Below are 22756 nucleotides of genomic sequence, written 5' to 3' on the forward strand. Positions count from 1 at the left end.
ACCAACAGTGTAAAAGCATTCATATTTTTCCACATCCTCTCCAGCACCTGTTGTCTCCTAACTTTTTAATGATCACAGTTCTAACTGACATGAAATAGTATTTCATTGTGGTTTTGATTTGCATTTCTCTAATGACCAGTGATGATGAGCTTTATTTTTATGTTTCTTGGGTGCATAAATGTCTCCTTTTGAGAAGTGTCTGTTCGTATCCTTTGCCTGCCTTGTGATGGGGTTGCTTTTCCTTGTAAATTTGTTTAAATTCTTTGTAGATTCTTGATATTAGCCATTTGTCAGATTGGTAGATTGCAAAAATGTTCTCCTATTGTGTAGGTTGCCTGTTCACTCTAATGATAGTTTCTTTTACTGTACAGAAGCTCTTTAGTTTAATTAGATCGATTTTGGCTTTTGTTGCCATTGCTTTTGGTGTTTTAGTCATGAAGTCTTTGCCCATCCCTATGCCCTAAATGATATTATCTAGGTTTTCTTCTAGGGTTTTTATGGTGTTAGGTCTTAGGTTTCATTTTTTACTCCATCTTAGTTAATTTTTGTATGAGGTCTAAGGAAGGGATCCAGTTTCAGCTTTCAGCATATGGCTAGCCAGTTTTCCCAGCACCATTTATTAAATAGGGAATCCTTTCCCCATTGATTGTTTTTGTCATGTTTGTCAAAGATTGTTTGGTCAGGTTGTAGATGTGTGATGTTATTTTGGAGGCTTCTGTTCTATTCCTTTGGTCTATATCTCTGTTTTATTATCAGTACCATGCTGTTTTGATTACTGTAGCCTTGTAATATAGTTTGAGGTCAGGTAGTATGATGTCTCCAGCTTTATTTTTTTGTTTGTTTGTTTGTTTTTTCCTTAGAATTTTCTTGGCTATTGTCTTTTTGGTTCCATATGAAATTTAAGGTGGTTTTTAAATATAGAAGTGTCAATGGTAGCTTGATGGAGATAGCAGTGAATCTATAAATTACTTGAAGCACTATGGCCATTTTCACAATATTGATTCTTTCTAACCATGAGCGTGGAATTCTTTTTCCATCTGTTGTGTCCTCTTTTATTTCCTTGAATAGTGGTTTGTTGTTCTCCTTGAAGAGGTACTTCACATCCCTTGTTAGTTATATTCCTAAATATTTTGTTCTCTTTGTAGCAATTGTGAATGGGAATTCATTCATGATTTGACTCTGTTTGTGTGTTATTGGTGTATAGGAATGCTTATTATTTATGCACATTGATTTTGTATACTGAGACTTTGCTGAAATTGTTTATCAGCTTAAGGATGTTTTTGGCTGAGACAATAGGGTCTTCTAAATGTATGATCATGTCACCTGTAAATAGTGACAATTTGACTTCCTCTTTACCTATTCAAATACGTTTTATTTCTTTTGCTTGCCTGATTGCCCCGGCCAGAACTTCCAATACAATGTTGAATAGAAGTGGTGTGAGGGAGGGCACCTTGTCTTGTGCTGACTCTCAAAGGGAATGCTTCCAGTTTTTGCCCATTCAGTATGTTATTGGCTGTGGGTTTGTTATAAATAGCTCTTAGTATTTTGAGATAAATTGCATCAATACATAGTTTATTGAGAGTTTTTAGCATAAAGAAGCCCTTGTAATTTTTCTACTGCTAAGTCTATTGCAGTAAAGAAACAAACCATGGAATTATTTCTGCATTAAATTATTATTATCATCCTTGCTTGCCGTAATTCAGGAATAACCCTATTTTTCTTTGCACAGATGTACTATCTGTGCTCACAGTAAGTATCTATTTTTTTTTTTAATTGAGATGAAGTTTTGCTCTTGTTGCCCAGGTTTGAATCCAATGGCATGATCTCTGCTCGCTGCAACCTCCACTTTCTCTGTTCAAGTGATTCTCTTGCCTCAGCCTCCTGGGTAGCTGAGATTACAGGCAAGTGCCACCACATCAGGCTAATTTTTTGTATTTTTAGTAGAGATAGGGTTTTGCCATGTTGGCCAAGCTATTGTCGAACTCCTGACCTCAGGTGATCCACCAGCCTCTTTCTCCCGAAGTGCTGGGATACCCGTGTGAGCCACCACGCCTGACCGTAAATACTTTTTATAAAGTAATAATTGAGATCTTGACTTTTCCCTCAACATTTCCCCCTTATACCTGTTGTTTATATATCACCCAAAATGCTTCTGACAGATATGAATTATGAATATTTTGCTCTTTTATTCTTGATTATATTTTCCAGAGATCCACTTTTGTCAATTAAAGTCTTAGATGTATGAATGCCACTTCTTTCTATTTTAATTATTTTAAAATGTTATTATGACCTTTATAGCTCTCTTTCTAAAACCTTTTTGGATATCTAGTTTATCCTTCTGTGGCAGAACTGATAATGAAAACTTTAGCAATGATGATTTAGCCACCATCTGTCTATATGTTTTCATCCATAGTATTCATTTTTATTAAGATATTATTATTTAATTCTTTACTATAATATTGAGAAATACTCTGTTTTCATTAATGCAAATAGTCTGCTATGCTGAAGGGAAATTTATTTTGAAAAATGCTTTTAGTTATTAACATTCACAGTTTCTATATATTTTAATGTATTGAGCATATTATTCTAACTAAATGTATAAAAATTATATTGATAGTTCAGTGAAAATATAAATGGAGATTTTTTTAATTTAATTTTATTTTTTTATTTTTTTTATTGCATTTTAGGTTTTGGGGTACATGTGATGAACATGCAAGATTGTTGCATAGGTACACACATAGCAGTGTGGTTTGCTGCCTTCCGTCCCCTCACCTGTATCTGTCATTTCTCCCCATGCTATCTCTTCCCACCTCCCCACCCCCCGCCCCTCCCCCATTTCCCCCCAACGGACCCCAGTGTGTAGTGCTCCCCTCCCTGTGTCCAGATGTTCTCATTGTTCAACACCCGCCTATGAGTGAGAATATACGGTGTTTGATTTTCTGCTCTTGTGTCAGTTTGCTGAGAATGATGGTTTTCAGGTTCATCCATGTCCCTACAAAGGACGTGAACTCATCGTTTTTGATGGCTGCATAATATTCCATGGTGGATATGTACCACATTTTTCCTATCCAGTCTATCATCATTGGGCATTTGGGTTGGTTCCAGGTCTTTGCTATTGTAAACAGTGCTGCAATGAACATTTGTGTGCACGTGTCCTTGTAGTAGAATGATTTATAATCCTTTGGATATATACCCAGTAATGGGATTGCTGGGTCAAATGGGATTTCTATTTTTAGGTCCTTGAGGAATCGCCACACTGTCTTCCACAATGGATGAATTACTTTACATTCCCACCAACAGTGTAAAAGTGTTCCTATTTCTCCACATCCTCTCCAGCATCTGTTGTTTCCTGATTTTTTAATGATTGCCATTCTAACTGGTGTGAGATGGTATCTCAATGTGGTTTTGATTTGCATTTCTCTGATGACCAGTGATGATGAGCATTTTTTCATATGTTTGTTGGCCTCCTGTATGTCTTCTTTTGTAAAGTATCTGTTCATATCCTTCGCCCATTTTTGAATGGGCTTGTTTGTTTTTTTCTTGTAGATCTGCTTTAGTTCTTTGTAAATTCTGGATATCAGCCCCTTGTCAGATGGGTAGGCTGCAAAAATTTTTTCCCATTCTGTTGGTTGCCGATTCACTCTACTGACTGTTTCTTTTGCCGTGCAGAAGCTGTGGAGTTTGATTAGGTCCCATTTGTCTATTTTGGCTTTTGTTGCCATTGCTTTTGACGTTTTGGTCATGAAGTCCTTGCCTACGCCTATGTCCTGAATGGTTTTGCCTCGATTTTCTTCTAAGGTTTTTATGGTATTAGGTCTGATGTTTAAGTCTTTAATCCATCTGGAGTTAATTTTGGTGTAAGGTGTCGGGAAGGGGTCCTGTTTCTGCTTTCTGCACATGGCTAGCCAGTTTTCCCAACACCATTTATTAAACAGGGAGTCCTTTCCCCATTGCTTGTTTTTGTCAGGTTTGTCGAAGATCAGATGGCTGTGTGTATGTTGTATTTCCTGTGAGGCCTCTGTTCTGTTCCATTGGTCTATATCTCTGTTTTGGTACCAGTACCATGCTGTTTTGATTACTGTAGCCTTGTAGTATAGTTTGAAGTCCGGTAGTGTGATGCTGCCTGCTTTGTTCTTTTTGCTTAGAATTGACTTGGCTATGCGGGCTCTCTTTTGGTTCCATATGAAGTTTAAGGTGTTTTTCTCCAGTTCTGTGAAGAAGGTCATTGGTAGCTTGATGGGAATACTGTTGAATCTGTAAATTACTTTGGGCAGTATGGCCATTTTCACGATGTTGATTCTTCCTAACCATGAACATGGAATGTTTCTCCATCTGTTTGTATCCTCTCTTATTTCGTTGAGCAATGGCTTGTAGTTCTCCTTGAAGAGGTCCTTTACGTTCCTTGTTAGTTGTATTCCTAGGTACTTTATTCTCTTTGTAGCAATTGTGAATGGCAGTTCGTTCTTGATTTGGCTCTCTTGAAGTCTATTACTGGTGTATAGGAATGCTTGTGATTTTTGCACGTTGATTTTGTATCCTGAGACTTTGCTGAAGTTGTTTATCAGTTTCAGGAGATTTTGGGCTGAGATGATGGGGTCTTCCAGATATACAATCATGTCATCTGCAAATAGAGACAATTTGATTTCCTCCTTTCCAATTTGGATACCCTTTATTTCTTTTTATTGCCTGATTGCTCTGGCTAGAACTTCCAGTACTATATTGAATAGGAGTGGTGAGAGAGGGCATCCTTGTCTAGTGCCAGATTTAACGGAATGCTTCCAGTTTTTGCCCATTCAGTATGATGTTGGCTGTTGGTTTGTCGTAAATAGCTTTTATTGTTTTGAGATACGTTCCGTCAATACCTAGTTTATTGAGGGTTTTTAGCATAAAGTGTTGTTGAATTTTGTCAAAAGCCTTCTCTGCATCAATCGAGATAATCATGTGGATTTTGTCTTTTGTTCTGTTTATGTGGTGAATTACGTTTATGGACTTGCATATGTTGAACCAGCCTTGCATCCCCGGGATGAATCCTAATTGATCATGGTGGGTGAGCTTTTTGGTATGCTGTTGCAATCGGTTTGCCAGTATTTTATTGAAAATTTTTGCATCTATGTTCATCATGGATATTGGCCTGAAATTTTCTTTTCTTGTTGAGTCTTTGCTGGGTTTTGGTATCAGGATGATGTTTGTCTCATAAAATGATTTGGGAAGGATTCCCTCTTTTTGGATTGTCTGGAATAGTTTCAGAAGGAATGGTATCAGCTCCTCTTTGTATGTCTGGTAGAATTCAGCTGTGAACCCATCTGGACGTGGGCTTTTTTTGGGTGGTAGGCTCTTTATTGCTGCCTCGACTTCAGACCATGTTATTGGTCTATTCAGGGTTTCAGCTTCTTCCAGGTTTAGGCTTGGGAGGATGCAGGTGTCCAGGAATTTATCCATTTCTTCCAGGTTTACTAGTTTATGTGCATAGAGTTGTTTGTAATAATCTCTGATGATGGTTTGGATTTCTGTGGAATCTGTGGTGATATCCCCTTTATCGTTTTTATTGCATCAATTTGGTTATTCTCTCTTTTCTTTTTTATTAATCTGGCTAGTGGTCTATCTGTTTTGTTGATCTTTTCAAAAAACCAGCTCCTGGATTTATTGATTTTTTGAAGAATTTTTTGTGTCTCTATTTCCTTCAGTTCTGCTCTGATCTTAGTTATTTCCTGTCTTCTGCTAGGTTTTGAGTTTTTTTTTATCTTGCTCCTCTAGCTCTTTCAATTTTGATGATAGGGTGTCGATTTTCGATCTCTCCTTTCTTCTCATGTGGGCACTCATTGCTATATATTTTCCTCTAGAGACTGCTTTAAATGTGTCCCAGAGATTCTGGTATGTTGTGTCTTCGTTCTCATTGGTTTCGAAGAACATCTTTATTTCTGCCTTCATTTCATTGTTTATCCAGTCAACATTCAAGAGCAAGTTGTTCAGTTTCCATGAAGCTGTGCGGTTCTATGTTAGTTTCTGCATTCTGAGTTCTAACTCGATTGCACTGTGGTCTGAGAGACTGTTTGTTATGATTTCTGTTCTTTTGCATTTGCTGAGGAGTGATTTATTGCCAATTATGTGGTCAATTTTAGAGTAGGTGTGATGTGGTGCTGAGAAGAATGTATATTCTGTGGATTTGGGGTGGAGAGTTCTGTAAATGTCTATTAGGTTTGCTTGTTCCAGGTCTGTATTCAGGTCCTGGATATCCTTGTTGATTTTCTGTCTGGTTGATCTGTCTAATATTGACAATGGGGTGTTAAAGTCTCCCACTATTATTGTGTGGGAGTCTAAGTCTCTTTGTAAGTCATTAAGAACTTGCCTTATGTATCTGGGTGCTCCTGTATTGGGTGCGTATATATTTAGGATCGTTAGCTCTTCTTGTTGCAGTGATCCTTTTACCATTATGTAATGTCCTTCTTTGTCTCTTTTGATCTTTGTTGCTTTAAAGTCTATTTTATCAGAGATGAGAATTGCAACTCCTGCCTTTTTTTGCTCTCCATTTGCTTGGTGGATCTTCCTCCATCCCTTTATTTTGAGCTTTTGTGTATCCTTGCATGTAAGATGGGTTTCCTGGATGCAGCACACTGATGGGTTTTGGCTTCTTATCCAATTTGCCAGTCTGTGTCTTCTGATTGGGGCATTTAGTCCATTGACATTTAGGGATAGTATTGTTATGTGGGAATTTGATACTGTCATTTTGATGCTACCTGGCTGTTTTGTTGGTTAGTTGATGCAGATTCTTGATTGTGTTGATGCTCTTTTACCATTTGGTGTGTTTTTGGAGTGGCTGGTACTGGTTGTTCCTTTATATGTGTAGAGCTTCTTCCAGGATTTCTTGTAGGGCAGGTTTGGTGGTGATGAAATCTCTGAGTGCTTGCTTGTTCACAAAGGATTTTATTTTTCCTTCACTTATGAAGCTTAGTTTGGCTGGATAGGAGATTCTGGGTTGAAAGTTCTTTTCTTTAAGGATGTTGAATATTGGCCCCCAATCTCTTCTGGCTTGTAGGGTTTCTGCTGAGAGATCTGCTGTGAGTCTAATGGGCTTCCCTTTGTGGGTAACCCGACCTTTCTCTCTGGCTGCCCTTAGCATTTTCTCTTTCATTTCAACCCTGGTGAATCTGACGATTATGTGCCTTGGGGTTGCTCTTCTTGAGGAATATCTTTGTGGTGTTCTCTGTATTTCCTGGATTTGAATATTGGTCTGCCTTGCTAGGTTGGGGAAGTTTTCCTGGATAATATCCTGAAGAGTGTTTTCCAGCTTGGATTCATTGTCTTCATCACATTCAGGTACACCTATCAGACATAGATTAGGTCTTTTCACATAGTCCCACATATCTTGAAGATTTTGTTCATTCCTTTTTGCGCTTTTTTCTCTGTTCTTGCCTTCTCTTTTTATTTCATTGAGTTGCTCTTCGACCTCTGATATCCTTTCTTCTGCTTGGTCAATTCGGCTGTTGAAGCTTGTGCATGCTTCACGAAGTTCTCGTGTTGCGTTTTTCAGCTCCATCAATTCACTTATACTCCTCTCTATGCTGTCCATTCTCGTCAGCAGTTCGTCCAATCTTTTTTCAAGGTTCCTCTTTTCTTTGCGTTCGGTTAGAACATGTTCTTTTAGCTCACTGTAGTTTCTTACTACCCACCTTCTGAAGTCTGATTCTGTCATTTCATCACCCTCCTTCTCCATCCAGTCTGGTTCCCTTGCTGGTGAGGAGTTGTGATCCCTTTTAGGAGGAGAGGTGTTCTGGTTTCGGGAGTTTTCATCCTTTTTGCGCTGGTTTCTTCCCATTTTTGTGGGTTTATCCACCTGTTGTCTGTCTCTGTCCCAGGGAGTTGGAGCTTTATGAGTTTCCCTTGCACTACTGCCTTTTTTGATTTTTCTTTCAGGTCTGACCCGCCCAGCTAGCAGCACGCCTAGCCACTGCCTGCCCGCAGGGGCTTTGCTGAGCTGCTGTGGGCTCCGCCCAGCTGCCCTGAGCTCTTCCCTGTAGTCCTTTTTATATGGGCGTAGTTAGAACTGTCTGGGCAATGGTGGCCCCGCCTCTGTTATGGCGGACTCTCTCTGTTGTGGCAGGTTGCCTCGGCAACAGCGGGTTGCCTCGGCAACGGCAGCCTGCCTCCTTAGCGGTGGAGAGTCTCAGTAATGGCGGAAGCCCCTCCCCCACGGAGCCGGACCGTCCCCGTCCAGCTGTGCTTGGTTTGGAGGGCTCAACCCAGAGGGTTTCCAATTACTGTTTTTGTTTTCGTTGTTGTTGGGGGTGGAGGGGTGGGACCAACCGAGCCTGATCACCTGGCTCCCTGACTCAGAGTCTTTTAAGTTGAAGGACCCAGCATTCCGGTCGCTTGTTGAAAAGGCGCCGGGATCTCCCGTGCTGCGACTCACGGAGTCGGCTCGAATTGTGGCGCCGGCTCCTGGCGGATTTTTTGCCTAGGAATCTCCTGGCCTGATTCGCTATTTCAGATGAATGGGCAACTCTGCCGTCTCAGGGCTCTGCTCGCCAGCTAAGAGGGCTCCCAGACAAGTGGCTTTTGTACGGAGAACCGCAGCAACAGGACGTGGTCACAGCAGCCGCGTAGGCGGAATCAGCCCCACAGGGGCCAAAACAGCCGCACCGGCTGGGGCTGCGACGCTGGCGACCCCTCTGCCTGGGTATCTCCTGGTCTGTGGGCAATAAGAGTTCATCTGGAAATGCGGCATCCACTCACCCTCTGCACTTTCACTGGGAGCTGAAGTCCTGCGCTGTTCTTAGGCGGCCATCTTCCCAGCATTCCCTGCCTTAAGAGCAAAAGGAGGTTTTAAAATATGAGTATCGGCTAAAGATTACCATATGAGTTGGTTCCATTATGCTGATCAGAATTGACCAAATACTCTGTTTTAAAATTCATGTATTCTTATATAAGGTAAACTAATGTTAATGTGTTAAAATGTGCCAATTAAATTAGGCATCTGTTGATTTGTCTTAAAATTTATTAATATGACTCCTTGCCATACAACCATGTGAATTAATCTTTTGTAGTGGACTACTACTATTTAAGAGCAATGACTGTCAAATTCTAACATGGCAGTCAATATTTGTGTAATGATTGAGCCTCGGTCCCTTCTGTCAGATATCATTCACGGATCATGTCACTTTTTTTCCATAGTTCCAGTCACAGTCTTGCAAACCATCTCATATACCCCTTCATGTAGCTATAATCATTCAATTGGAGTTACTCAGGAAATAGATTTCATTTTCCATATTTGTTTCATTTGGTATCCTCTAATGTGCCCAACATGTTACTCTCAACATTGTGGATACTCAGCCTTTGTTTAATAAATTGCACTGAAGTGAAACAAACAACATAAGCTCAGTAAAACTGCACAAACATTATAATTTCAAAAGAAAGTAGATGTTCAGCATTCATATATATATATTTTTAAATCAATGAGAAGCTTATGAAATTTAAATTCATCGCTTCTAATTCACACACATATGTTTTATTGCAAATATCCCATATAGCACCTGAGCCAAGGAAAAAAAATCAAAGTCAGTTATGTAAAGTCTTTTACCTAGGGCACAGTAAAAGGTCTAGAAGAATGAGAAAAAAATATTAGTTACACTGCCTGTGCAGCACTTAATGTTCTATTCAGAACTTGGAACAGACTAGACTTAACACAAATTGAAATTCAAGCTTAAGGAAGCATGGAACAGCAACAACTTCATTTCCTTTCTTCAAGAAAAAGAAAATTCAGTTCTCTTTTCCATGGTTGCTGCTACTGACTTCCACAGAATATCCCTCCCCAACCCTTTTTGTGTATTGTATATATGTGCTTGAGTATTTTGAATAAAGATACAATACTACACCCCAAATTTAAAGATTGTCAGCACTACAAAATAACACTTTCATTGAACCTATAAAAATTAGTTTTTATAAGTTTATTTTATAACATGTATGTTCTGCATGCCACTCTTCTAAATTGCCGTTTTTAATTAAAACAGTATTATTTATCTTTTAACTTTTATTATTCATTATTTTGTTTTTATTTTACATACATTTTTATTTTTTATTAACAGCCTCCATTTATTCAGTATTTTTCTTTGTGCCAAGCAATGTGTTGAACACTTTTTAAGAATTTTTTTTATTCCTGTATTTACTGATTTATATATTAAGTCAACAGATGTTTTACGAGTGGCAACTCTTTCAGACTTTTGAAATACAATGGAGATTAAGATAGGTAAGAGATCTTCTCTAATAGCATTTATTTTCTAGTGGGGTAATAAAAATGTATAGTAGAATAATACCTGATAGAGATGGGACTATGGAGAAACTGAGTAGGACAGTTAAAGAGTCGGTGGATGAGACAGAGTGGGGATGACTGGGTGGCCAGGAAAAGCCTCTCCGGACTCTGAAGGGTAGGTCACAGCATGTGATGAGCAGGGAGAAGGAAAACCTCTAAGCCTAGAGAGTAGTAGCAGGAACTTGGCTTAGAGGTTGTGAGCAGCAGAAATCAGACCATTGTGATAAAAAGTGGTGACAGGAAACTGGGTGTAGAATGAAATGAAGTTGGAGACTAAGCAGAGACAAAATAATCTGAGGCCATGAAAACCAGGGTTAAATGTTTTCATTTCTGTCCTTGTGCAGTGGGGAGCCATTTGAAGGGAAGTTGCATATTCAACTTTCATTTGAAAAGAATCGTTTAAGGAAACAAGTGCAGAAGAAGAGAGATCAAATAGGAGGCTACTGCTATGGTCTATACCAAGGGTAATGCTTTGGACTAAGGTCAAAGGAATAAAGGTGATAAAATAAACCAAATAACTTTGGGGTTATTTTAAAGATAGAGTTAATAGTATTTGAGTGTGTTAAGGATAAAGAGAAATCAAAGAGCTGATCAGATTTAAATATGAACTATAGAGAGTAATTAAGGGCAACACCAAATATTTTGGCTCAGGTATTTGTAGAAACAGAAGTTGCCTAACACTGAGATGAGAAAGAAAGAAAGGAAGAAGTAGGCTTTGGGGAGATATCCAGAGTGTGTTTTTAGTAATATAAACTTGGATATGTCAAGTTGACTCTTGTGTATATGAGTCTTGAGTTGAAGGGAAAGGTCACGGGTGGACTTACAAATTTGACTATCAGCTTATTAATGTCCCTTAAAACTCAGATGCTGGATGAGATCACCTGGCAAGCAGAGAAACAAAAGAGAGGAGGTCAGAGGACTAAACACTAGAGCTCTACTATTTTTAGATGTTTTTGGAAAATAAGAATAGCCAGCAAAGAAAATGAAGGATCAACTAGATAAAAAGGAAATTAATCAAGAGAGAGTTGGTCCCAAAACCTAAGTGAAGAAGAGCATGATCCCTGTCAAATGCTGCTAAGTGATAGAGTAGGAATGGGATGAGATAGCCATTAGATTTCACAATTTGCAGCTTCTGGTGACCTTTAAAAAGACTACCTCATTTGAACAATTACTGGAGTGATCTTAAAACAGACAGGACAAATGGAGTTGAAAACTGTAGTTACTGAGCATTATTTTGAAGATTTTTGCTAGAAAGGATTGGTGTGCTATGACTGGAGAGAGACACGGAGTGAAGGGATGTCTTTGTTTTTAACATTTAACTGATTACAGCATGCTTAAACATTATTGTGAATTACTTTGTTCAACTGGGATCTAAAACTGTGCTGTAAAGAGCAGATAGTAAATATCTTTAGCTTAACCGACCCTATAGTCTCTGTTGTAACTACTTAACTCTGCTGCTGCAGCATAAGAGCAACCACAGATTAGTGAATAAGGCAGTGTTCCAATGAAACTTTCTATGTGGATGCTAATTTTTGAATTTCATATTATTTTACATGCCATGAAATATAAGTCAGGTTGACTTTTTTCGGCCGTTGAAAAATGCAGGAATTATTCTTAACGCATGCATCTGGCCAGATTTGGCATGTGAGCCATAGTCTGCTGATCCCTGCTGAAGAAGACAAAATCTGATGTTTGCCAGAAAGTGGGAGGAATGAGCCAGGTACTTTCATGGGGGTGAGAATAGGCAATGCAGAGAACAGGTGGAGGGTTGGCCTGAGATAAGCACTTCATAGCAAGGGAGAAAGAGGCTGAGGATGTGAATGCAGATGCAGATTAGTTGGTAGATTGGGTGCTGGAAATGCATGGAAGTCTTCTTCTGAACTTTCATTTACTCAGGGAAATGTTTAAGCAGTGCTTTCAGCTGAGAGAAGCAAGTAGGTAGGAGATATTAAAAGTTGAAGGAGAGAGTAAAGGGTTTATAATAGGAACTATGTAGAAGGAGAAAGTGAATTAACTAGGGAAAAGCTGTAAGACTGAGAGGCAAGCAGTAAGAACCCACTTGAGATTTCTGTCATGAATTTAAAACGAGACCTGTCAGCATAGCTCCATATTTTTTTCAGGAGTCTTCGGCTGCTTGGATATAGGCCATAAGTAGGGAAAAGCTGGAATTTAAACAAATTTGGTATCTTGCCAGATAGAATGATGGAAAAAGAAAGGCCAAGGGAGTTAGGATTTCCAAGGGACTGATGAGTGTGACTGACCCTGTAATTTGAGCTGCAGGAGAAGAGAAGTGAGGATATAATAGGAGTGATAGAAAGTCAAAAAGGTTAAAAGGTAAATAAATTAAGAGTCCCAATGAGGAGAAAGAACTTTGTGAGACAATATATGAGAGGGACAAAGTTGAAAGACAGGAGGTGGTGCTGGGTGTTACAATGTTTGTAATACAGATTAAGGCGGCCGTGTGTTTATCATTAGTGCCATGAAACTGGGTGACAAGTGTAGACCATTGGGGCTGCTGGCCTTAGAGAAGAAAGACTTAGAAAGTAATGCTTTGGAAGCTCCATCTACGAAAATATTTACATCACTAAGAGACATGACAAGAAGGGGAGGATGGGACATAAACTGTATTATTCAAGAATTGAAGGAGGCAGTTTTAAAAATTTTTATAATCGGGGTACGTGTGCAGGTTTGCTGTAAGAATATAATGCATAAAGCTGGGTTTTGGGCTTCTATTGAACCCAGCATCCAAACAGTGAACATATTACCTGATAGGTTGTTTTTCAGTCCTTTCCTCCCTTCCTCACGCTCCACTTTGGGAATACCATCTTTATTGTTTCCATCTTTATGTCCATGTGTAGCCGTGTTTAGCCCCCACTTACAAGTGAGAACATGTGGTATTTGATTTTCTTTTGTGTGAATTCATTTAAAATAATGACCTCCAGATGCATTCATGCTGCTCCAAAGGTCATAATTTCATTTTTCTGGCTGCATGTCATTCTATGATATATATGTACCCTGTATTCTTTGTCCAATCCACCACTGATGGGCACTTAGTTTGATTCCATGACTTTGCTATTGTGAATAATTCTGTGATAAACATACATGTGCAGATATCTTTTTGATAGAATGATTTTTTTTTTCCTTTAGGTAGTTAATCAGTAGTGGTTTCTAAAACAATGCTTATCTCTCTAGCTGTTATAATTTGGGGCTTCCTAGAAGGCTGTATCTATGTGATGCGGTTTGCAGTAAAAAGGCAGGCTGTATCCCTTTAATAACAAACACTTGAGTATTTCCAGTTGGACTTGCTCCTTCTATCTTACTGCACATGCAGCTCCCCTGAAACCAAGGAGTCATCCTACTTCCTGACCACACCTCTTGCCTTCCATATTTGTTCTTGGGTTCAAACTGGAGTCCTGAAAATGCCCCCTAAAGTCTCCTCCTACTCCTTCTTCTTCAAAATTCAACCTGTTTTATTCTTTTTCCTTCTCCTGCTTAACTCTTATGACATCAAATATCTAGGAATGTTTTATTATTTTCTGAATGTATACATACTTCTGTCTTCCCAACTATCCTATAAGTTCTGTGATGGCAAAAATATGTTTTTTTGCTTTGCATGTCTCACTCAACCCCTAGCAGGCTCTAACATCACAGTCAGAAATAGAACTTTTTGATTGATTAAGCTTGTCATCAAGCAATAGCAGAGTAAAAGTTTTTCAATTATTCCTTGAATTCACTAAACTATAACTGACACCTAAAAATCTATTAAATCAATAAATAATAAATTTCAGAACTGGCATAAAACACAGACAGTATTAAAATTGCTTCATAGCAGGCATTTGGTATTTGGTAAAAATGAACTTATTCATAATTCTATGAATTCATATTGGATGCAGTAGCATACTTATAACAAGTTTTCATCCTGTCGTCTTTTTTTTATTTAAGAGGAAATTTTAAAGGCCAAAAAATTGTGAAGTTCAATAATTAAAGTCAAGTAAATGTTCTATCTTGTTATTAAGGTAAGTGGAAATTGAAGGCAATTTTGTGAAATGGAACACTGGAGAAAGATATTCAGAAGCAGAATGCAGAAGTAAAGTCGTAATGACAAAACACAAGCGCTCTTCTCAAATGAATTGTTTCCAAAAGTTTTTGAAAGCATTGACATTTGGTTTGCTTCTTTCCTATTGGCCTATATCTTGTTTCATATTGTCTCTTAGCAAGGGTAACAGAGTATAGTTGAGTTAAGGGAAGTTGAAAAAAAAAAAAACCCAGAAAATTCTATCTTCAAAGTCATTACAGACCAGTCCTTGGCTCATAATGTTTTCTTCAGAGAATTCAACAATAATTATGGACTGATAAATGGATCTTTATTCCTTTCTTTCCATAGGAAAGTTCTCAAATTGTAGTAAGGTGATTAATCGACTCTGTCATAAGTTATATGGAATTATATTTCTTTTTCAGATTTTACTTTTTCTCTCCATTTAATAGTCTGATTTATTTTAATGACCATAATGTATTCTGGCAAAATCCATTTAATTTCACATTATCTATCTTTAATGCCTTTAATAAAAGTATTAATCAAAAAAGCATGGAAGAATATCCTGAAAATGATAAATGAGGCTTAGTGTTTGTTTTATGAATCAGCGCCATCTTAATAATTTTATAAATTTATATGATTTATATAAGAGACCTGAGAAAGCAGAATGCCCTTCAGTAAAATCACACTGGCCAAAATGTTTATGAGGAAAGAGGTATATTTCTTCACATACCTTGTATATTCTATTTTTATTTTTGGATTTAGTAAGTAAATACTGGAGATGTTAACCTAGAAATTTCTTGTAAAGAGTGACTATTAAGTGTTAAATTATATATATATATAATATATAAATATATATATACATATATGCATATATGTGAGTATGTATATATATGTGTATATATACGTATATATATATATATGTGTGTATATATATGCATACACGCATATATGTGTGTATATATATAAAATTTTAGGAATTCATATTAGATGCACTAATTCTATATATAGAATTACAACATATATACATGTATTTTGAGACACGGTCTCACTCTGTCGCCCAGGCTGCAGTGCAGTGGAACAATCACAACTCTCTGCAGCCTTGAATTCCTGGGTTCAAGTGATCCTCCCTCTTCAGTATTCTAAGTAGCCGGCACTACAGGCATACACCACCACATCCGGCTAATTTTTTGTATTTTTCATGGAAACTGGATTTCAGCATGTTGCCCAGGTTAGTCTCTAACTCCTGGGCTCAAGCTATCCACCTGCCTTGGCCTCCCAAAATGTTACACCACAAGCCATTGCACCTGGCCTAAGTGATAAAATTTTTTAATGGGAGGAATTTTATTTTATATGTTTCATCAGGTTCACAACTGATATCTCACATGTACTTTATTTGTTCTCTGCATCTGTGTTAGTTGATCTGGATCTCCTATGGCAATAATAATAACAAAAACAGCAATATAAATAATTACTTATCATTTATTACGTACCAGCACTGTCCCAAGAATGTCACAGCTAATACGCATTCAAAATACGTAAACAAAATACCTTTATTGGAACCAGAAAGTGCCGTTAATATGGATAAAGACAAAACTGATAATCTTCTCTAATGTTTTCAACATCATTCAGTATTGAAGTCCTAATAGAATCAAATGTTCTTATCTGCAAGGCTATCTTGCAATATCCAACCTTGTGAATTATAATTAGAGCAATGAAGTTTTCTTATTGTCTCTGAAATTTTTTTCCTTCCATTATAATACTTAATTTTTTTTTTTTTACTAAACAGGATGTTGTTAGTAGTGTCTATAATTAGTTTGAGCATATGTCAGATTAAATATAACTTTAGTTACCAGGAGTATTTTTCTTAAATATATATGCAATACATGGTATTTTTATCTCAGTGTTCAGAAAGATCCTAAAGTTTATGTAGCTCAGTCACCTAACTCATTCTAGAATATCCTCTTTTACCACTTTCTGTTTGCAATTGTATTCTTTATGTCTACCATTTTATGCCAAACCTAAAACAATAGACCTGCAATAAACACTTGTTGAATGAGTGAAAGCAGGGGTCAGTCAAAGCACTTCCACTTCTCTGATGATAGATAACCTGTTCCTTATAAAGCAACCATATTTTATAATAGAGAGATGTCATGGTATGAAGCTCCAGCTGCTCTTTAGCTTTAGACCTGAATTGCTGCCTTAATTCCTTTAGCTACATCTACAGGACACCAATGACAGCAAACATTTTTTAAAAAATGATTTAAGTGCTGCCTCCCTGAGCTCAGACAATCAGCTGGATGGCCCACTCACCTTGTGGCTCAGGTACACTCCAATTTCCAGTTTCTGTGAAAACTCAGTAGACGGATAAACATTGTTTTCATCAAGTGTTTGTAGCGGCTATTATTTCTTCCTGAAAAACAAGCAAGGTAACTTCTCTTACAAAAGATACTTGTGGAGGCAGATCCAAGATGGCTAAACAGGAACAGCTTTGGAGTGCAGTTCCCAGCGAGAACAATGTAGAGGGTCTAAAGAGTCACCTCATAAAGGAGAGCTCAGGCTGACATCTAGTGAGTATCTTTCCGGGATGAAGATAGCAGAAGAAGAAACTGGCAGAAACCCTTACTGTTCTGCAGCCACCGCAGGTGACCCCCAGGCAAGCAGGGTCTGGAGTGGACCTCCAGCAACCCTACAACAGAGGGGCCTGACTGTTAGAAAGAAAACTAAAAAACAGAAATACATAACTTCATCATCAAAAAAAAAAGAACATCCACTCAGAGACCTTATCTGAAAGTCACCAACTACAAAGATCACAGGTAGATAAATTCACAAAGACAGGAAGAAACTAGTGCAAAAAGGATGAAAACATCCCAAACCAGAACACCTCTCCTCCTCCAAGGGATCACAACTCATCATCAGCAAAGGAACAAAGCTGGATGGAGAATTAGTCTGATGAATTGACAGCAACAGGCTTCAGAAGGTGGGTAATAACAAACTTCTCTGAACTAAAAGAACATGTTCTAGCCCAATGCAAAGAAACTAAGAACCTTGAAAAAAGGTTTGATGAAATGCTAACGAGAACAAACAGCTTAGAGAAGAATATAACTGACTTAATGGAACTGAAAAACACAAGAACTTTGCAAAGATACACAAGTTTCAGTAGCCGAATTGACCAAGCAGAACAAAGGATATCAGAGATTGAAGATCAACTCAATGAAATAAAATGAGAAGACAAGATTAGAGAAAAAAGAGTGAAAAGAAATGAACAAAGCCTCCAAGAAATATGGAATTGTGTGAAAAGACCTAATCTAAGTTTGATAGGTGTACCTGAATGTGACAGAGAATGAATCCAAGCTGGAAAACACTCTTCAGGATATTATCAAGGAGAACCTCCCCAACCTAGCAAGGCAGACCAATATTCACATCCTGGAAATACAGAGAACACCACAAAGATATTCCTCAAGAAGAGCAACCCCAACGCACGTAATCATCAGATTCACCAGGTTGAAATGAAGGGGAAAAAAATGCTAAGAGCTGCCAGAGAGAAAGGTCGGGTTGCCCATCAGACTCACAGAGGATCCTTTGGCAGAAACCCTACAAGCCAGAAGAGAGCAGGGGCCAATATTCAACATTCTTAAAGCAAAGAATTTTCAACCCATCATTTCATATCCAGCCAAATTGGGCTTCTTAAGCAAAGGAGAAAAAAAAAATCCTTTACAAAACAAGCAATTGCTGAGAGATTTCATCACCATCAGGCCTGCCTTACAAGAGCTCCTGAAGGAGCACTAAACATAGAAAGGAACAACAAGTACCAGCCACTCCAAAAATGTACCAAATGGTAAAAAAAGGATAGAAACAATGTAGAAACTACATCAACTAATGGGCAAATCAACCAGCTAGTATCAAAATGAGAGGATCAAATTCACACATAACAATATTAACCTTAAAAGTAAATGGGCTAAATGCCCCAATCAAAGATACAGACTGGCAAATTGGATAAAAAGTCAAACCATCGGTATGCTGTATCCAGGAAACCCATCTCACTTGCAAGGACACACATAGGCTCAAAATAAAGGGATGGAGGAAGATTTACAAAGCAAATAGAGAGCAAAAAAAAAAAAGCAGGAGTTACAATCCTAGTGTCTGATAAAATAGACTTTAAACCAACAAAGATCAAAAGAAACAAATAGAGCATTACATAATGATAAAAGGATCAATGCAACAAGAAGAGCGAATGATCCTAAATATATATACAACCTATACAGGAGCACCCAGATACATAAAGCAAGTTCTTAACAACTTACAAAGAGATTGAGACTCCCAGACAGTAATAGTGGGAGACTTTAATACTCCACTGTCAATATTAGACAGATCAATGTGATAGAAAATCAACAAGGATATCCAGGACTTGAACTCAGACCTGGATCAAACAAACCTAATAGACATTTACAGAACTCTCCACCCCAAATCCACAGAATATACATTCTTTTCAGTACCACATCACACGTACTCTAACATTGACCACATAATTGGAAGTAAATCACTCCTCAGCAAATGGAAAGAACGGAAATCATAAGAAACAGTCTCTCAGACCACAGTGCAATCAGGTTAGAACTCAGAATTCAGAAATGAACTCAGAACCGCACAACTTCATGGAAACTGAACAACTTGCTCTTGAATGTTGGCTCGATAAACAAAGAAATGAAGGCAGAAATAAAGATGTTCTTCAAAACCAATGAGAATGAAGATACAATGTACCAGAATCTATGGACACATTTAAAGCAGTATCTAGAGGAAAATATATAGAAATAAATGCCCAAATGAGAAAAAAGGAAAGATCTAAATTGACACCCTATCATCAAAATTGAAAGAGTTAAAGGAGCAAGTTCAAAAAAACTCAAAACCTAGCAGAAGACAAGAAATAACTAAGATCAGAGTAGAACTGAAGAAGATAGAGACACAAAAACCCTTCAAAAAATCAATAAATCCAGGAGCTGGTTTTTTGAAAAGATCAACAAAATAGACAGTCCACTGTCCAGATTAGTAAAAAAGAAAAGATAGAAGAATAAAATAGATGCAATAAAAAACAATAAAGGGTATAGCACCACCAATTTCACAGAAATACAAATTACCATCAGAGATTACTACAAACAATTCTATGCACACAAACCAGTAAACCTGGAAGAAATGGATAAATTCCTGGACACTTGCACCCTCCCACACCTAAACCAGGAAGAAGTTGAAACCCTGAATAGACCAATAACAAGGGCTGAAGTTGAGGCAGCAATTAATAGCCTACCACCCAAGAAAAGCCTAGGTCCAGATGGGTTCATAGCTGAATTCTGCCAGACATACAAAGAGGTATGTCTGAAGGTACCACCCCTTTCAGAAGGTACCACCCCTTCTGAAACTATTCCAAACAGTCCAAAAAGAGGGAAACCTTCCCAAATCATTTTATGAGACCAACATCATCCTGATACCAAAACCCAGCAGAGATGCAACAAAGAAAGAAAACTACAGGCCAATATCCATGATGAACATGGACGCAAAAATCTTCAATAAAATATTGGCAAGCCAATTGCAACAGCACATCAAAAAGTTTATCCATCACAATGAAGTAGGCTTCATCCCAGGGATGCAAGACTGGTTCAACATATGCAAGTCTATAAATGTAATCCACCACATAAACAGAACCAAAGAAAAAAACACGATTATCTCAATAGATGCAGAGAAGTCCTTCAACAAAATTCAACACCCCTTTATGCTAAAAACTCTCAACAAACTAGGTATAGATGGAACGTATCTCAAAATAATAAAAGCTATTTATGACAAACCCACAGCCAATATCATAATGAATGGGCAAAAACTGGAAGCTTTCCCTTTGAAATCTGACACTAGACAAGGATGCCCTCTCTTACCACTCCTATAGTATTGGAAGTTCTAGCCAGAGCAATCAGGCAAAAAAAAGAAATAAAGGGTATTCAATTAGAAAAGTAGGAAGTCAAATTGTCTCTATTTTAAGATGACTTGATTGTATATTTAGAAGACCTTATTGTCTCAGCCCAAAATCTTCTGAAACTTCTAAGCAACTTCAGCAAAGTCTCAGGATACAAATCAATGTGCAGAAATCACAAGCATTCCTATATACCAATAACAGACTTAAAGAGAGCCAAATCAAGAATGAACTGTCATTCACAGTTCCTACAAAGAGAATAAAATACCTAGGAATACAACTAGCAAAGGATGTAAAGGACCTCTTCAAGGAGAACTATAAACCACTGCTCAGGAAATAAGAGAGGAAACAAACAGATGGGAAAACATTCTATGCTCATGGTTAGAAAGAATTTGCATGTGGAAATGGCTGTAATGTCCAAAGTAATTTATAGATTCAACACTATCCCCTTCAAGCTACCTATGACCCTCTTCACAGAACTGGAAAAATCCATCTTAAACTTCATATGGAACCAAAAGAGAGCCCACATAGCCAAAAAAATCCTAAGCAAAAGGAACAAAGGTAGAGGCATCACGCTACCTGACATCAAACTATACTACAAGGCTACAGTAATCAAAACAGCATGGTACTGGTACTAAAACAGAGATATAGACCAATGGAACAGAACAGAGGCCTCAGAGGCAATGCCACCCATCTACAACCATCTGATCTTTGGCAAACCTGACAAAAACAAGCAATGGGGAAAGCACTCCCTGTTTAATAAATGGCATTGGGAAAACTGGCTAACAATGTGCAGAAAGCAGAAACTGGGCCCCCTTTCTGATGCCTTACACTAAAATTAACTCCAGATGTATTAAAGACTTAAACATATGACCTAGCACTATAAAAACCCTAGAAGAAAACCTAGGCAAAACCATTCAGGACATAGGCAGAGACAATGACTTCATGACTAAAACAGCAAAAGCCAAAATAGACAAATGGTATCTAATTAAACTCCAGAGCTTCTGTACAGCAAAAGAAACTATCATTAGAGAGAACCAGCAACCAAAAGAATGGGAAAAAAATTTTGCAATCCACCCATCTGATAAAGGGCTAATATTCAGAATCTACAAAGAACTAAAACAGATTTACAAGAAAAAAAACAAACCCATTCAAAAGTGGGCAAATGATATGAACAGATACTTTTCAAAAGAAGACATTTATGAGGCCAACAAACGAAAAAAATGCTCATCGTCACTGGTCATTAGAGAAAGGCAAATCAAAACCACATTGAGATAACATTGCACATAGAATGGTGATCATTAAAAAATCTGGAGACAACAGATGCTGGAGAGGATGTGGAGAAATAGGAACACTTTTACACTGTTGGTGGGAGTGTAAATTAATTCAACCATTGTGGAAGACAGTGTGTTGATTCCTTAAGGACCTAGAAATAGAAATTCCATTTGACCTATCAATCCCATTACTGGGTATATATCCAAAGGATTATAAATCATTCTTTTATAAAGACACATGCACACGTATGTTCATTGTGGCATTGTTTACAGTAGCAAAGACCTGGAACCAACCCAAATGCCCATTGATGATAGACTGGAAAAGGAAAATATGGCTTAAATGCACCATGGCATCCTGTGCAGCCATAAAAAGCAATGAGTTTGTGTCCTTTGCAGGGACATGGATGATTCTGGAAACCATCATTCTCAGCAAACTGACATAAGAACAGAAAACTAAACACTGCATGTTCTCACTCAAAGGCGGGTGTTGAACAATGAGTACTCATGGACACAGGGAGGGGAGCATCACACCCTGGGGTCTGTTTAGGGGAAATTGTGATGGATAGTGCGGGGTAATGAGGTTGGGGAGGAATAATGGGGAGAAATACCAGATATAGGTGACAGGGAGATGGAGGCAGCAAACCACATTGCCATGTATGTACCTCTGCAACAGTCCTGCGTGTTTTGCACATGTACCCCAGAACCTAAAGTGCAATTAAAAAAAATGATAAGTAAGACATTTTTAAAGGTCTTATTGACATCATTCAAAAAAATAAACTTAGGCTTTATCTGAATTCCTTTTTAATTTTCATATGTGATGTTAGGTAGATTGGATTTCAAAAAGCTTAATTATGATCAGGAATAGAGTGTGTCAGTGTATATTGGAGTACATGTTTATCAGAATTACTGTTTATTCTAAAGGAGAAAGTTTAGTGAATGAGTGCTTCACTCTTTGTCAGAAATATAGTTTTCTATCAATACATGGATTTGACAAATTTTGCTGGTAATCATGATTATACCTGTTGGCACAAACATTTTGCTCTCTCAAAACCAAACAAAAATATTATATATTTACCATTTTTTCTTAAGAAGATTCCCATTCTACATTTTTTATTTTTCAGAGTCATCTTGTTTTTAGGGAAAATTTTGCTTTCTTAATATTATGGTTGTTTGATTTTTCAGAGAAGCTTAGT

The sequence above is a fragment of the Saimiri boliviensis genome, chromosome 8 (genome assembly GCF_048565385.1).
Source record: "Saimiri boliviensis isolate mSaiBol1 chromosome 8, mSaiBol1.pri, whole genome shotgun sequence".
In the NCBI taxonomy this organism is placed as follows: domain Eukaryota; kingdom Metazoa; phylum Chordata; class Mammalia; order Primates; family Cebidae; genus Saimiri; species Saimiri boliviensis.